Source organism: Eretmochelys imbricata, chromosome 3 (genome assembly GCF_965152235.1).
Source record: "Eretmochelys imbricata isolate rEreImb1 chromosome 3, rEreImb1.hap1, whole genome shotgun sequence".
Taxonomy (NCBI): Eukaryota; Metazoa; Chordata; order Testudines; family Cheloniidae; genus Eretmochelys; species Eretmochelys imbricata.
Genome location: NC_135574.1, coordinates 107,926,678 through 107,940,898, shown reverse-complemented (window position 1 = coordinate 107,940,898; position 14,221 = coordinate 107,926,678). Strand labels below are relative to the sequence as shown.

At 35.9% G+C, this 14,221-nt stretch overlaps 1 protein-coding gene across 1 annotated transcript in view; it reads right to left on the bottom strand.

Moving 5' to 3' along the window:
* The window catches only part of VTA1 (vesicle trafficking 1), an 82,489-nt gene that overhangs the window by 67,141 nt on the left and 1,127 nt on the right, over positions 1–14,221 (bottom strand). The window lies entirely within an intron of this gene.

Sequence of the window (14,221 nt, the reverse complement as noted above, 5' to 3'; positions counted from 1 at the left end):
TATATAATTACAGAATTATATTACCTTTGCTCCCATGTTCTTAAAATTAACAAAATATTTTAGCAGCTCAAATTAAGTCTACTCAAACAAAACTAAATCAACATGCAGAGACTGGGGTGGTGGAGAGGTAAAAAAGGGTTTGTGGAGTAAACTACTGCCACCATCATTTAATACTGCAAAGAGTACTTGCTAGTAATATATTACTGAAATCGCTTTAAATCTTTTTATACACAAAGATAGAAATATGTTTTACTAATCATTAACAGTTTGTTTCTATTTCTTTTCTTAATTTTTTTTTTTTAAGACAGGACATTTATCTTCAAAGTCAAAGACTTGGCAAGTAACAATTCGCAGAAAAATGTTTTTCAAAGAAGTGAATATTTATGTTTCAATTTGTTGCCCTTAATCTTTGTTCAGTAAATACTAAATGTGGGTGTGCTGGAAGGAATTATACAATGAGCTTTGACACAAACTGTTCTGCTTTTATTCATGTCACTCAATACTAGTTTATTCCTCCTTTTCTAATGCACAGCACAATTTCACCGTGAGTAGTGTGTCTTTAATTTGTGCATAGCACTCATTTCTATAACATAGTATATTATTCCAGATTTCAGCCAGGATAACAGAAACTATTTTTTAAATGAATTTAGTGCTAAATAAAAATAAAATAGCAGCAAATGAAGTTTTATCCACAGAATCGATATTACTGTTAGCTGCTATCTTCTAATTCTGTCCTACCACATGCTTCTACTCTGGCCTAGAGGGATGACGAACTGTAATGACAAATAGGTAGTTCTCTCTCCAGGAGGGTAGATTTTTTTTAAGTTGGATTTTTTAAAATTTAAATCTGACTTTTTATTTTATGTAAATTATAATGAGCTTTTCTTTTTGAAAATAAACCTGTTTAAAATGAAATCTGAATTTAATCTATGACTGTCACCATCAAACATTTTGAGTTAAAGGATGCTTTTCTAAATAAAGAAAAAATCAGAGGAAAAACATTTAATTTTTGAGATCAAGCTTTAAGAATATGGCACAATAGGTCATGAACTGTAGTAAGGGCTTGATCCTGGGGGGGACCCAGGGACAGCGCTACTGGGTGCAAAAGACTGGCAAAGTGATCACAGGCATTGGGACCTGGCCTCTTACTCCAGGAGACCCCATCATGTATCACATCAGGATCATCCACCTCAGTCTCTTACTCCTATTTTATAGCTTACTCCCTGACTGGCTCAGTTCTCAAAATTATGAAAATTTATGAGTCAACTCATCACAGAAGCTGTCAAGGTTCCTCCCCCACTCTGAACTCTAGGGTACAGATGTGGGGACCTGCATGAAAAACCTCCTAAGCTTATCTTTACCAGCTTAGGTCAAAACTTCCCCAAGGTACAAAATATTCCACCCGTCGTCCTTGGATTGGCCGCTACCACCACCAAACTAATACTGGTTACTGGGGAAGAGCTGTTTGGACGCGTCTTTCCCCCCAAAATACTTCCCAAAACCTTGCACCCCACTTCCTGGACAAGGTTTGGTAAAAAGCCTCACCAATTTGCCTAGGTGACTACAGACCCAGACCCTTGGATCTTAAGAACAATGAACAATCCTCCCAACACTTGCACCCCCCCTTTCCTGGGAAATGTTGGATAAAAAGCCTCACCAATTTGCATAGGTGACCACAGACCCAAACCCTTGGATCTGAGAACAATGAAAAAGCATTCAGTTTCTTACAAGAAGACTTTTAATAAAAATAGAAGTAAATAGAAATAAAGAAATCCCCCCTGTAAAATCAGGATGGTAGATATCTTACAGGGCAATTAGATTCAAAAACATAGAGAACCCCTCTAGGCAAAACCTTAAGTTACAAAAAAGATACACAGACAGAAATAGTTATTCTATTCAGCACAGTTCTTTTCTCAGCCACTTAAAGAAATCATAATCTAACACGTACCTAGCTAGATTACTTACTAAAAGTTCTAAGACTCCATTCCTGGTCTATCCCCGACAAAGACCACATATAGACAGACCCACAGACCCTTTGTTTCTCTCCCTCCTCCCAGCTTTTGAAAGTATCTTGTCTCCTCATTGGTCATTTTGGTCAGGTGCCAGCAAGGTTACCTTTAGCTTCTTAACCCTTTACAGGTGAGAGGAGCTTTCCCCTGGCCAGGAGGGATTTCAAAGGGGTTTACCCTTCCCTTTATATTTATGACAGAAGCTTACTCTCCAGTTCATGGAAGAGCACTAACCTGCCCAGTAACTACAAGCCCTGCTTTGGATGGTTCTAGGCACTTCAAGTAAACGGCCTTGCTTGGTCTCCTTGCATGTGTACACAGAAGGAGATACCATCAGATCCATTAATTTCTCATCTGCTTCCCTCTCTGTCTCTAAATAAATAAAATACTGCAGTGCAAAAAGGCATTTGGGTTACACGAGCAGAAGTCTTCCATAGTTTTTAGTTTGTTGTTTTCCCCCAGGGTGAAGAATTGGGGAGCAGTGGATCCAGTTTATGTAACAAGGGAGAAGAAACAAAGTGTGCAAAAAGAAAGGAGCAATACCGGTGTTCAAGCAGGACCCTGTGGGAAGAAGGAACAGTATTCTTCAGAATGCAGCCTCTAGTCTTGATTTCAACACCTGGGAACTGGAGGAAAAAACTGCCTTGGCTGCAGGTCATAAGAAAGACCCTACTCAGGAATATTTTCAAGAAACTCCTCTACCATTGGGTAAAACAGGAACATGTGCCACATAGATGCAAGTCCTAACTGACAGAATGAAACACCATCATGAAAAATACTCCTCAGAAGTAAATGACCTGAAGATGATTATGTGGGCATGCCTGAACAATCTGAATAAACTGGTTAGTAAACTTATTTTTGCATCATTCTTATGGACTGCCTTCCATGTCCTAGTATGCTAATAAATGATAATCTATGACAAGTTATTGTAATAAAATTGTATTTTGGGTAGATTACTTATGAATTTCAAAATGTTTGAATGCAAATATAATTGGCATATTAATTTGTTGTAGGAATATTTATCAACTATATTATTACTGTTTCTGCTGGACTTCTGAAATTATTTTTTATTGCTCAATATAATCAAACATCCTAGGTGAAGATTTCCTGTTTACAAATAAAGTTCTATTAGACACTTATGAATTTTAACTTTTAAAACCATTTTTTCAACCTGTTTGGTATGCTGCTAGAGATAAGGATTTAAATAGATTTAGATAATCCATATATTTATTAATTATCTTCCCTATAAAACCTGGTTTAGAATAAATTTTATCATTTAAAAGGTGGTACAAAGAGTTGCACTAGGAGGAATCTTGTATTCACAATCACTTTTTTAAAGCAGTGTACTGAGTAATATTCAGTGAGCGACTTCCTTTACCATTTTGTTTCAGAGTCCTTCTTAGACATAAGGGATTATGAACATCCACCATCTGCAATGTGTACCACCAGCAGCACAGCAACTAAACACACATCAGACAGTAAGTTACCTGTATCCAAAAAAATAAAAATAAAAAAGTACTGTCTTCATCATCCAGTAAAACCATGGATGCATTGTAATCAGGACCAGCAAATTTCAGCAAGACTCCATAGATGAAAAGATTGCTCGGTTCATTTATGCAACAAATTCCCCCCTTTCATCTTGTTCAGAACAAAACATTTCATTGACATGGTTCAATCATTACAACCAGGCTACACTCCACCCAGTAAAGCAGACACTGCTGGAAGTTTGCTGGATAGAGTGTATGACACAGAAATTGAACAGCGCGCAAAAAACATTGATGGGAAATGCGTTAATCTGAGTCTTGATGGATGAAGCAATGTACACAATGATCCTGTTGTACTTGTCTGACAACAGAAGATGTTCTATCTTACAGAAGTTCTATCTTACAGAAACAACTGATACATCAGGGAATGACTATACAGCAGAATACTAAAAAGAAGGAGCAGTAAAAACTATAAAACTGTGAACAAATACTAAAGTATCAAGCGTGTAGCTTTATCCCAGAATGCTGCAAATGTAGCAAAGATGAGAAGAAATCTAGAAGATAATGGAGGGAACCTGAAACTCACAACATATGGGTGCAGACCTCATCTGATGTATATTTTAGCCAAAGACTTATGTAAAACTCCAGTAATAAAGGAAAATATTGTTGAAATTGAAAACTACTTCTGTAACAACCACTTTATTTCAGCTTCATGGGAGAGCAATAGGATCCAAACTATTTCTCCCCCAAGATGTACAATGGAACTCAGTGGCTGAATGTTTTGAGCTATTTATTAAGAACTGGCCTATTCTGATGACAACTTATCAAGAAAATTTTGACAAAATAGATGGAACTATCACAGACAAAGCAGTCAACATTGCACTAAAGAGAAATATAGAAGACATGCTGAATACACTGAAACCTATTTCCATAGCCTTGAACAAACTGCAGAAAGATTGCTGCTGATACTGCTGAAATTTGGAAAGGACACTGAAGAAAGAAATACTCAAGAACAACGTTAAATTGTAGGCAGGAAAGAAGCAGATAGGTCAAGCACTTACTCCACCTCATTTTCTTGCCAATATTCTCAATCCAAAGTACTAGAGTAGATTCCTAACTGCTGAAGAAGATGCAGCTGCTATGACATGGGCATCTAATAGTCACCCTTCAAGTCACACCAACCATAATAAATTTCAGGGCTTGAGGTGAACCATTCAAGAAATATATGTTTGCTGATGTTTTAAAGAAAGTCTCACCACTCAAACAGGTGGAAGTCAGTAGCTAAGCACCTGGAACCATATCATGCTGAAGTGCTAAACTGGCTTCTGACAGCTGTAGCCTCTTTTTCAGGCATAGAAAGACTATTTTCTTCATGTGGACTAATTCACTCGAAGTTGAGAAATCAATTGGGAATTCAACATGCAGGAAAACTTGTCTCTCTCTTTCAGCCTATGCATAAAAACAAAGAGGGAGGGATTGAGATTTACTAGTTTTAGAAGTGTGAAACACAGCCCAAGTAACTTAGGAGACTGTTGTCTCATTTTCAGCAGACTTAGGCAAGTAGGAACTTAAGCTCCAGTCACTTTCACTTAGGCATATTTGAAATTCTTCCCAGGCTCACCTAAAATAATCAATTTTATTCACTGACTACAGTTAATACCTCTGTTTCTTTATTAAACCATTTAGTTGTAAATGTGAACTATGTCCTGATAAGAGAAGTTTGTGCCCACAACATTTAAAGTTGTTTTAATAAAAATAAATTTTATATGCTGTTTTGTGCATTTAAATTCCAGTTACCATCCTAATCCAGTTTGACACAAATCATGAGAAAAAAATTAGTTTTTTGTTGTTAGAAATAAGCAATATGTTATTCACTAATTTTCTAACATATTAAAATGTACAATTAATAAGAATCTGAAAATATTAAGCTATACAGTTGCTTAAATAAATGTATATAGTTACAGTATACTCTCTTAGGTAGCAAAAAGATGTACAAAATCTAGCACAAAGGCTTTATTTAGTTGGAAGTGAACATGTTTTAATGGTTATACCAACCAATGAGAATGCAACTTTGTTCAGAAAGTAACTAAAGTGCAAATGGAAAACCTGATTAACATCGACTATTTAAATCAAGGATTTCAACTTGGTGATTTAAATCAGGATTTAAATTGCCTTGATTTAAAATCAATCCACCCTGCTTTCCAGAGTCATTCAATCTAATGTAGACAACTGTTCTGTAGCAACAGAAACAACAACTCCTTTCACGCTCCTCCGGTGTGGCTGTACCGCTTCCAGCTCTGCCCCAGGCCTTCCATGCAGCTGTGCCTCCTGAGTCCTCCTGCCTGGGATCTGTACAGCAGACATCTACTGCACAGCAGGAGGAGGACAGTCAGACCCCCTCCCCCAGATAACTGTGGGATGGATGTGGATCACGGGGAGGGGCCAGGCTGGGGAGGAATCACATGGGGAGGTCACATGCCTCCCCCTTATGTTCCTCCTATGAGTGCAGTGTACCAGCAAGAAATGATTTCTACTTGCTCCACTGTTTATTCCACTATGGAATTAGTAGTTTTAGTATTCATCACGCTACTTTTTTACAGGATGGCCAAGTCTAATTCACTTGAATTAACTGACTAAGTACATTACCTATTTTGCAGTATATATGTATATATATATAAAAACACTTGGAAGGGGGAGCATATGACCCTCCAACTACATAACGTGGGAGATGTAGATGGGCAAAGTCAAACAGTAAGAGTTTGACTGAAAAAGTCAAAAATTTGAGTCAAACAATAAGTCCTCCCCAAAGATAACAAAACTTGAAATTCCTGATATTTCTAAGGAAAAATACAAGCTGAAGAAAACTGTTTTCCTTTTGGAGGAAAAAATAGCCAGACTACCTTTAAAAAGTAAAGAAAAAAAGAAAAAAAAAATATTTTTAGTTCATGTTTAATAGTACTCCAAATCCTGGAATTGAGGGTGGATCATTTACAGTACCACATTTTAAAACTTACCACAATGTTGTATATGTGCTGGGTGGTCTCATTTTTCAAAACACTACGTAGGAGATACATATTTGTACTATTAATACTACAAACCTGATATTGTTTCAAAAAATTGTATTGAAAATTATAAACAACTATTTTAGAACATACTATTCTCTAAAGAATACCAGCTTGTTAAATAAAATGAATTAATTGGAAAATACAGTTATATTTGCAATTACAAACACATGTTGTAACTCTGAAGTCCAGATGGTAATGCAAATAGGCTGTACAAATCTCCATTAAGAATCCTAGAAAAAGAATGACCAATTCTCTCTTCCAAGCTCTGGTCTTTCAGTGCTGTTATTTAAAAACCAACTTCTGGTCCTCCAACATAAAGCTGGAATAAAACTAGAAAAATCTGATCTAGCTACACTAAATACTGTGCAACAACATAGCTGTCAATGTATTTAGACTGATTAAAAAACAGGATTTTTTAAAAAAAAATACATGAATTTAAAATTGCTGACTTTAATAAGAGGATACTCATGGTCATTGTGATGAATAACCCTTTCATTTACTCTCAAGGGAGACAGAAATAGGCCAGATCTAGGCTCTCAGTCAAAGGAAAGGTACCAGGGGGCTGCCCCATAAAGTACGAGGAAGATGCTGGCTACGGTCAGAGCAAACACAAGAAAAGTTTAAAATATTATGAGGAAGATGACAATGGGCAATAACTTGATCTGTAGACTTGCAAACTTTACCTAAAAAGTATCAGGTTTTAATCTTTTAAATGGTCAGTATTAATACCTGCGTCTTTAATATTCAGATTATTGCACTTCCACAAAACAATTAAAATAACACACTACCTCCAAGTACACTGTCAGAGTCAATCCAATGCACTTTCTAAAACCTTACTTCAGCTTTAACAATCAGATACTCCAAACATCCCAAACACTTTACACATAGCTAACAATAGCAAAATCAATGGCTTTCCAAGTTAAAAGCTTTACATAATCTAATAGATTCTGAATTTAAGCCTCATAATAAAATTAATTCAATATAACTTTCTTTTTATGAGTGTCAGGAGAAAGCATTTTTTAAAAAGTCTTCCTTGTCTCATCACTATCTGTTTGCTTAGTATGTAACATGAGATATATATACACTATAAAGGAAGAAGCCACAAAAAATCTTAAGAAAATTGTTGACAAGGTTTGAAGACAGGTTTTACATTTGCTCAGTTTCTCTTATGGACATAACCAAGGGAAATGAAAATCCACCTGTTTTTAAAAATACTAGCTGAAAGAATAAAAGGAGATTCCCCTGTCCCGTTTTTTTTTCTTTTTTTTTTTTGGTTTGGGGGGGAGATTTAAAAACATATGTTTTATCTCTGGCCCTCATTACTATAGTATCTAAGTGCTTCACAAACTTAAAATATATTTATCCTCACATCTCTCCTTTGACATAGGAGAATACTATATTCCCCATTTTCTAATGCTGAACTGAGGCACAGAAAGGCTAAGTGACTTGTCTAAGGTCACAGAAAAAGTCTATGGCAGACTTGATCCCAAGTCTTTGACTATTGCCCTAACACTGGAGCATCATTCCTCTCTTTAATGGCCAGCGTGAAAATGTTTCACAAATGGCACCTTTGCTTGCCTTTGTTAGAAACTTAGAGGATCAGCAGGTTGAAGAATGAAATACACTCATCCCTAAAGCTGGTACTTCAAGGCAAAGACTGACCTACATTTTCAGGACCATTTGGGGAACTTTGCAGTGTAACTGTCTATGCTGTACCCACTCAACAGATGAAAACATCAGTCTTCAAGACTTATCAGTCACACCTATTGTGAGCACTTAATTCATATGAAAGACACAAGCAATGGTATTCTGTATGCAGTGGAAAGGTTACAGTTCTAATTCTTGGTTAAGGCAAGATTGGATTTAATAGGGAATATGGTAAATTGCCTTAACCAAGAATTAGAACAAGGTCGGGGAAGTAACACATGCTTTCTAAATTAAACCTTGCATATTAATAACCAAAATGAATTTTATATAATCAATGTCAATTTAGAAAAGAAAAAAAATTACATGAATTCCACAACAGGTCTTCAGATTTATAGCACACCTGTTTTAGAAGAGTATACTGCAGAATCATACCACCAATCTACATTCCTATGAAACATCCATCAAAGACTGATCATGTACAATTATATGGGGCTGTCAGTAAGTTGGGAAGGGGCAGAGAAGGAAAGTGTGAAATCACTGCATTTTCAATGGTCGTTTCTTTTGTGATTTGAGTATTTAGCAGTGAGATGTATGTTTTGCAATATGAAATATGTTTGGCGAAGATATCTTAACATTTTATGATTAAATGGAAACAGTCAACTTGAAAATCATTTTCTGAAAAAGACTGCTTTTATTGTGATTTTTAGCTTTTACCGTATTTTTTTCCCTTTTTGTCCAATTCAAACAGGGATATATGAGATTAGGTAAAATGAGGGGTAACCCCAGCAGAAGAGATTCAAATCCCTGGTTCTCAGGGTCAAGGAATTTACTAAAGGCCTGATGTTCTTTAATCACCTTATTAGGACACTAAGTGCTTGTCTATACAAGGAACTTAGTGCAGAGTAATTTAGGGTGTAAGTGCAAAGGCGCTTCTAGTGTGAAGTAAGAGAATCCACACAGGGAGTTAGTGAGAAATCATTAGTGCGCTTTAAATTCACATCCATGCTTACCCTACATATCCCTGTGTAGACAAGCTGCTAGACGCAAGAGAGTGGAGATGCTAATCTCAACTTGGGCTCCTCTGCAGAGAATTTTGCCCAAAGTGACAAGTTCCAGGGAGATGCCAATGGCAATTATAGTTAGCTGGATGACAGAACAGGTTGGAGCTAGAGCTGGGCAAATCACTGATTTGGCAATTAAAAAAAACAATTGCACCCAAATCAAATTTGAAAAATTCCAGACAAATTTGGCAAATTGAAGTCCATTTCAGATTAAACATTTTATTCGACTGAAAACGTTTTGTTCTGGCCATTTTTAAAGGGCTAGATTCACAAAATAGCCAGAGGAGAATGAGTTGGCGTAAGGAACATTCTGAGAGATGTTAAAATGGAGATTTCATGATCCTCAGGTCTGTACTGAGGTCCTAGACCGAGGGTTATTCTCTGACCAGTGGGTAAGTAATAGGTTTAATGGTTTACTTAAATCAAAGAATACACACCTGAGAAAACAAGTTTTAATTTCTGAATCATATCTGTTCTATATTTCCATTTCTGTCCATCCCCTAGTATTTTTAAACAATATCACCAGCTTGATTTCATTGTTCTAATAATTTCCATCAAATACATTTGGCAATTATTAACTTTTATTAACCTTTCTCGTAAGTGTTTGCTAAACACACAACTACTTGTTCTTCTGCTGCAACAATAAGGGCAAAAGCATAGAGTACAGTTTCTCCCTTGCAATCCTCTTAAAGGAATAAGTGCCCACAAACAAAGACAGAGGAAGGAAAATACTTGATATAGGATGAAGGAAACCCATCTTCAAGAAACTGAAATTGAGGACAACTTATAATTTACCCCATATATTCAAAACATGGGTCACAGCACACCACAAGCTAGGTGTCTTATTCCTTAAATATTCCAGAAAAACAAAAGATTAAAATCTATTCCTTAATGTGTAACCTCAAATCATACACTTAAAAAAACCCCATAAAATCTGTTTCCCCATTGCTATTAGCGATACGGAAAACAGATTGTTCAACCATGGACAACATGTGAATCAGTTTGAACTCTGAAGTCTTAGTAGGTACCATCCTACAAAGAAACTTTGTTGCAGACATGTAATAAATGTATGTTTCCTTCCAGTATGTAGGAACTCCACAGAACTCACCTTTTAATAAACAAGAAATCTTCTGGGCACAATATTTTATGCTTTTGAATTCTAATAAGCCCTAGTTAAATGTATAAAGTACATAATTGACAAAGATTTTTTTCAATGGAAAGATCTAATACCATTTAGTTATATAGTGCTTCAAAAAAAGATTAAATGGTTACTCAAAATTTTCCTAATAAGCAAAAATATATCAAGTTACAGTAGAACATTGTTTCTGCAACTATAACCAAGCACAATGGGAAAAATATTTCTTGCTGTCTATAGTCAGTCCTGTGCCTTAATAATAGCCAAGTTTTTAAATTTACCACTTATGCTAACACTTTACTGGAACTTGAAATTTCAGTTGAGGCTAATTTTGAAAAACACAAAGTAGGTTTTCATTAAGAAACATATTACAGTATGTCAAATACAGGTGAGGGCGAGAGGGTCTACACTGTAGCTGCTGTATAAAACAAGCAGACAGAAATAGCTTGGTAATGCTAAACAGAATGATCCTATAGAACTGCAATACACTACACAGATCTCAGCCTTAGAAGACAAGAAGGCCAAGCAGAGCTTCCTTATTCTTTATCACTTGTCACAAGAAAAAATGACATTGGATCTACTGCAGGTAGAAAAGGTCAAGTCTGCCAACATTTTATTATTCCCCAAAGTGGAAAAACCACATATAACTGCTGAAAAATGTTGGCCAGAGGCTTTTTCCTCTGTTCCACTCAGCTTTTCAACCAAACTATGGCCAGCTAGAGTTCTGGGAGAAGTAAGCAACTTGAAATCTTGTATGTGTTTTCTTCCCTTGCATTTCAGGAAAATCACTAATACACATGCTGAGTAAGGGCTTTTTTAACTGTCATCTGTCCAAAAGATTAATTTGAAGATGATGGGAGAAGGAGAAGGGAGAGCTGAAAAAAAAAATGTAAGGATCAAATTCTTTTTGCACCTATTTTACACCAGTTAGTCCAATGATTTAAACAGAGATACTTCAGATTTATAACACTGTTATCAGAATCAGGCCCTATATCTCTGCTTCTTAGAAGCTGCTGGAACACACTGACTATTATCACTTATACTATTTTATACTGCATTTACTGGATATGGAAATATGATTTATGTACGTACTATAGTGTTGAAGAGATTCAGGGACAATAGTGTTGCTTTCAGTACACCTGCACAGCTATCAATAACCTTTAAATTAGAGCTACAGTAAGTAAAATGAACACAATTTAGTTAATAAATATACTCTTGAAAATTTACAGGTTAATCTGAAAAGAGCCAAGAGTGAAAGGTTGAAAAAAATCAGTATCGAAGAAGTTTCCTTCATCAAACCTCTACAACAGAAGTGAAAACTTAGTTACAAAAACAAGTAATTATCTCTCAAACACAGTTATTTTGCAAGTTTATTTTCCAGTCAGACTGTCTTTGATATTACTTGGGGACATCTTTTTCTTTAGATATTGAACAGGCCAGAGATTTATTATCAGAGTTTTCCTCCTTGTGTTTAGAAAATGACATCCCTTGAAGAAATCATACAATTCTATTAAACAATCTACCCTCCACACATATTACTTAATGAAGGAAGAATTCCACCTTGTTCACCATTAATCACCTATGCCCTTTTCTCCAGTGGAGCTATATAACTTTTCTTTTAGACATTACTAGATAGTAAATCTGATCATTAGTGGGGTGTGGAAACAGCTCGGCACTGAACAAGCACCACTGAGAAGACCTTGCCATATGATTAACACAAACTATTTAATACAGCCTAGAAAAGGAAATGCTCAAAAAAAGTCTTTTACAATACACATTTTAAAATAAACATAGTTTAAGCCCAAGGTGTATTCTTTAAAAACTATTATAGTCTAACAATAAATAAATACTTCTAAATGTATATCTTTCTATTTAAAATTTTCTGTTCGCTATTTTTGTGAGACAAACAATATGTTACACTTTGCTTCTTGATTTTTAGTTATTACTTAGAGGTAGAAAATCCAACTTCGAACTCAAGTACCAAGGTCTGTTCATAACACAGACTTAACACCCACTATCCATTGAAATGGGGAGGGGGGGGGAAGGACACGAAGGGAGGGAACAGCAGGAAGTTACATATAGAAGTAATATCAAGGAGTGGTCACTACTGACAATTTTACTGCTAAACAATGTGCAGAAATGCCCTTCACCCCTGGCACTGCCAACACTCATGAACGTGTTTAACTTTAAAACCTTGAGTAGTCACAAGAAGTCAATGGGAGTACTCATCATAGTAAAGTTAAAAACACACATTTATAGGATTGAAGCCTATCTCCTTGATCCTGAAACTCCTTGTCCCTGCATCAAATCCCACCAACATGGAGTTCAAAAGGGCTCTCCAGCACATCAACACACCAGAAGTTGCAGGATTGGAGCCATACAATATAGCAGGAACAGTTTCATTGCTAGAGATGGGTCGGATGTCTATTTGTATGAAACACTACTTAAAGTTTTGAAATAATTTCAGTGATGACTGATTCTTTTGCTCTGTGACATTTAAAAGGATTCAGAATCTATACAGTGTTTGGTTTTGAAAACAAGATGTCATCACTTTTTACTTTAAGTTGTAATGAGAAACATTATGTCACTGGAACATATTCTTCTGCTATGTTCAATAACACAGTAAGCACACTTAAGTGACCAAATGGAAAAGTCAAGGCCACCTACACTAATTTAAAGCTCAAGCAGGTATGTACCATAAATGATATAAAGCTAATTGGCACTTTATCTCCTCTCCCTTAAGTACTTATTCACTGAAGTACAAATATCACAAAATACATTCAAATATCACAATATATTAAGGTGTGATAAAAAGTTAGTTTTTTCCTACATACTCCTGAGAACTTATATTAGATTTCAGAACAAATATATAAATCAAAAAAACAAGAGAAATTAGTACTGGTTAATCATCAAACATTTCTGCATTTAGTTTCATCAGAACAAAACCCTGCACTTACTTGCTTACATGAAACTCTATTATTTGTATGACGTAGTTAGACATTGTGTTACATCTGATAACGAAAAAGCACTTCAGGAGCTAGCTAGGGCTTCCTGTCACATACAAGATGACTTTGTGTTGTGTTTTACTAGAACCATCCAGCAATTATTATTATAAACCTCTAGTTTTCCTGTTATTTTACAGATGCCTTATTCAACTTGTTGATATTCTAGTACTGTATTAGCATATTATTTGTGTGCACGAAATAAAGAATAGCATCATTCTTGTGCCTCTGAGTTGCCTATGTTTTTCAAAACACTGCAAGCCTGCATTTTCAGTTTACCTCTGTATACAAAGAAGTACTTTATTAAATCATTGGTTAAAAAGTTCCTTTCCCCATTTACTTTCTGAAAATATACTACTACAACTCCAAGAAGTTACCTCCTGATAAAGTTATCTCAAAGGGGAAGAATAAGTCATTCAAGAGACAGAAACAGTACACCTAAAACTTAGGTTGAACCTAGCTATGTTGCTCAGCGATGTGAATAATTCACACCCCGGAGAGATGTAGTTAGGCCAGGCTAAGCCCCAATATAGACACCACTAAATGAATGGAAGAATTCTTCTGTCAACTACTACTACCTCTCGAAGAGGTAGATTAACTACAGCAATGAAAAAAACCCTTCTGACATTGTAGCAAGGGTCTACACTAGTGCAGCTGTGCTACTGTAGTGTAGACAAGCCTTAAGAAAATATAATTTCCTCCCTGCTGAAAATGAGTGAGGGCCATTCTACAGTACAGTGCTACATAAACGCAGCTACACTGATGCAACTGCGCCACTGTAACATGTCTGGTGATGCGCTATGCTATCGGGAGAGCAC